This window comes from Eschrichtius robustus, chromosome 12, assembly GCF_028021215.1.
Source record: "Eschrichtius robustus isolate mEscRob2 chromosome 12, mEscRob2.pri, whole genome shotgun sequence".
Taxonomy (NCBI): Eukaryota; Metazoa; Chordata; class Mammalia; order Artiodactyla; family Eschrichtiidae; genus Eschrichtius; species Eschrichtius robustus.
Window position 1 is genome coordinate 10,698,055 of NC_090835.1, and position 4,214 is coordinate 10,702,268.

The window sequence follows — 4,214 nt, forward strand, 5'->3', positions numbered from 1 at the left end:
TCTTTAGTCTTTTGAGAAACCTCCATACCATTTGCCACAGTTCCACAGGTTGCACCAATTTACATTCCCAGCAACAGTGCACAAGGGTTCCCTTTCCTCCACATCCTCGCCAACATTTGTTACTTGTGTTCTTTTTGACGATAGCCATTCTGACCATGTGAGGTGATATCTCATTGTGGTTTTGATTTGCATTTTCCTGATGCTTAGTGATGTTGAGCATCTTTTCAGGAGTGTAGATCTTTTTAACATTTATATGACACCCCTGAAAGTATACATAAAGCACTCTGCCTATTGAGGTGTGATGGTTTTATCAAGAGAAAGAGCTCTTGTACAGTTGTTCTGGTTGCCAGCTGAACTAGCCACTTTTCTTATGGAATGGCATTTTTACTTGAAAGAACAAACTATGATTATTCACCAGTGGGTATTTGACAGACATTTTCTTAAAAAAAAAGCAAAAAACAAAAACAAAGTGAGTCTGTCATCTCAAGGAAGAAATTAACACTACTTGTTGCCAGGTATAGAGTTTGAACTTTAAAGTAAAAATTAGAATATTGGAAAACTCCCAGTCAGCTTGACAACTTTCCAGTACTTATAGACTTTTCTGGTGAGTTTAGTTTCGATATCAACAACTGTGAATTTCTGAAATTGTATAATGAAATGTGTCAGTATTTGGAAGATGCTGACAAAGACTTTCTCCTTAACAAACACTAGTGAGGTCCCTCTTAGCCCTCTTCTCAGCTAGGCTTGACCTTGGCCCCCATCCTTGCTGGACCTGCATAGCTCAGTTTGGCAAGGACCCTGCTAAGTCAGTTTGTCAAGAATTCCCCCACCCTTGATATCTGATCACCCTCAATATCTGATCAAGCTCCTGCTCCCCCACCTTTGATGCATAAGTCCTTAACCTGCTTTCACCAAAAGTCCTGTTAGGTTGGTTAAGCAAGACTCCCCCTACCTCTGCTGTCTTTTCTTACTAAATTTTCCTCCACTGACCCCCCTCCCTCTGTTCATTGGCTATAAATCCCCAGCTGTCTTGGTTGTATTTGGACTTGAGCCTGATCTCTCTCCCCTATTGCTATAGTCTTGACACCTATTGCAATAGTCCTGATTAAAGTCTTCCTTTCCATTTTAACAAATGTCAGAACAATTTTTCCTTTAACAATATACATAACAGAATGAATCAGTATCTTCCAAATGACCATTTTTTTCCCCAATGTTAAAAAAATCATGGATGGGTAAAAGAACCATTCAAAATAGAAGAGAAATCAAAGGATATTAATGAAACAGAGCCCCAAAAGTTTATTGATAGGATTTCAGATTCCACATTGCAACTAACCTTTAAAAAAACTACCATTTGTTAAGTTCTGTTGTAATACCAAAGAGGATTATCCACAATTATCTCTGGATGGGATATTGAAATACTCTTTTCCCTTGTCCTACTATCTATGTGTATGAGGCCAGATTTTCTTCATTTACTTCAACCAAAAGAACATACTGAAATAAATTGAAGGCAGGAGCAGATATGAACCCAGCTGAGATTCACAAAGATATGAAACAATGCCACTCTTCAAACTGTTTGCTTTAGAATATAGGGTTTTTTTCATATAGCTATGTTGTTATTATTAACATGTAATGAGTTTATAGGAATTAATAAATATATAATTCGATTTTGCCATGTTTAGTTTCTAATTCGGTAAATATCAATAGGTATAACTCACATGAGCTAAAGCCCTTTAGGGTTCTCAGCAACTTTTAGGAGTCTAAAAGCATTTTGTGAACAGAACACTTGGAAACAGCTTATTTCAATGTGTCAGGGGTTCAACATTCTCTAATAGTGATGTAAGAGATGCTTGAAAGTAGCAAACCAACGAATCAGGTCATTGATATTACAATATGTTGAAGTTGGTGGCACTAAGCAAGCATGTTCATGAGTGTTATGTTCCTATAAGCAAAGAAGAATACCAAGCTATCAAAAGGAGGAGGCAAGGGGGTAAAATGTGCCAAGAAAACTAAACCTGGCCTTGGGAATCTAATCACCAAATCAAATTGGATTCACTTGATCTTATTATACTACCCCAGGACATAAAAGTGTTATTGTTTTTTTTTTTTTTTTTTTTTTTTTTGCATCTCTCTGGAGCATCAAGTTTATTAACTAGAATTGGAAGAACCAAGGAGTTCTTGGAACAAGAACTATCCCCCTCCCCCACCAACACGGAAGACAGAAGAGTAGGGGAGGGGAGACGTGCCCCAGGAATGACAGTCCAGTCTCTCAAGTTTCACCCAGGTGGGGGTTGAGGGGCAGACCTGCAGCCACGGTGGCCTCGCTTTCGGTCGCCCGGGCTGCTCCGGACCATCCTCTGAGCTGGCCAGGGTCTTGGATACGATGCTTCTGAAGGCCGTGCAGAGAACACACTCCTCTTCCCCTGCACCGGGCCCCAGGGAGCACGGCGGCCTGACCTTCCTGCCTCGGTCATCCATGGGGTTCACATGGGCTCACTTTATTATGACGCCTCATGCTGGGCAGCTTGCAACAAAGATGTTTCAAAATAAAGTTCCAGATTCTCCCAGCCACCCCTTGCTTTTTCTGGCTCTGGCCAGAGAGAGTGGATGAGGACACACTCTCAGGCTGCCCAGCGTGGGAGGACCTTCCAGTGTTGGACACACCCAGGGGGCAGCTGCTTCCCTCTGGGGCTCCAATCCTGCTGCTGCTGGAGGTGGATGTCCCAGTGCCACACTGGGGGGCTGGGCTGGGGGTGGCAGTCCTCGCCTCCAGGCTGGGTGGGGGACAGGCAGACTCACCGGGCTTCTGCCCTGCCTGCTGGTCTTCCTGCAGCTGCACATTTTTTCTGTGGTAGAGCCACCTGGTTTGCAGGGAGGACACCACAGGGCTTGGAGAAGGCTCAAGTTCACTGCCACAGAGGTCCCCGCAAGAGAAGGGCTTCAGAGTTATGATGGAGACCTCCACCTTGGGTTTCTTGGAGCTCACACTGCCTGTCCCAGTGTCCTGGATCTGGTCGCAAGTCAAGCCCGGAGTCCTCACCATTGTCACCTCCAGGTCCTCTTCACAGGGTGGCTGGAGTGGCTCCTTCTGGCCCATGTTGACCCATGGATGCCTCATGAGGTCAGGTAAGGTGCCTCTGTCACTGGGGTTGAGGGCAATCATTTTTTGTAACAGATCCCTTATCTTCAAAGACAGATAAGGTGGGATGGGGTATTGCCCTTGTAGGATATGCTTCCGCAGCTCCTGGGAGTCTTTTCCCACAAAGGGCTGGGACCCAGTTACCATGGTGTACAGCACTACTCCCAAGCTCCACACGTCCACCGCAGGGCCGCTGTAGCTCTGCCCCAGGAAGAGTTCCGGGGCAGCATAAGGGTGTGTGCCGCAGATCGTGTCCAGTTGGACAATGTCATCACACTTGTTGCTGAGGCCAAAGTCTGTAAGTTTGATATTCATGTTGGAATCAAAGAGGAGGCTCAGTGGCTTCAGGTCTCGGTGCACGATGCCCTTCCGGTGGCAGTGCTGCAGGGCGGAGACCAGCTGCTGGAACGGGCCTCGGGCCTCCGCCTCTGTCATACGGCCATGGATCTTCAAATAGCGGTACATGTCCCCCCCACTGAGGTACTCCATCACCACGAAAAATGTCTCCTCTGTGTCAATCACCCCCAGCAGTTTTACAATATTGGGGTGATTCAGAGCCTTCAGACTGCACACTTCCCGGAAAAGTGCCTGGACACTTGAGAAGCTCTGACGCCTTTTCTTTATGACCTTCACAGCCACCTGTGTCCCGGTCAGAATGTGCCGGGCCAACTTCACTTTACCGAAGGTGCCTTCACCAATGGTGTGGAGGATCTCGAAGTCATCAATATGAGCCTCCTTGCCAGCAGATTTGGCTGTGAGGCCCTGCATCCTGGTGATCTGCTAACTACACTGACTGACAGCACTACCTAGCAACGCTAACTACGCTAACTAACAATGCTAACTGTACTAACAGGGCTAAGTATGCTGTCTCTACTAACAACGCTAACTACGCTAACTGTACCAACAGTGCTAACTAGTACTAACTACACTAACTATGCTAATCAAGTGTTAACTATACCAACAATACTCACTATGCTAACTGTAGAAAGAACAATGACACAAATAAAAAAGAGTAGAGAAAGGAGAAACGAAAATCAACAAAATGGCAGAAACAAGGAAAACACAAGCTAACTGTAGG

General features: G+C 45.3%; 1 pseudogene; it reads right to left on the reverse strand.

Moving 5' to 3' along the window:
• Nucleotides 1-2,467: 2,467 nt before the first annotated feature.
• On the reverse strand, nucleotides 2,468-3,904 carry LOC137773993 (serine/threonine-protein kinase MARK2 pseudogene; annotated as a pseudogene).
• Nucleotides 3,905-4,214: the final 310 nt, after the last annotated feature.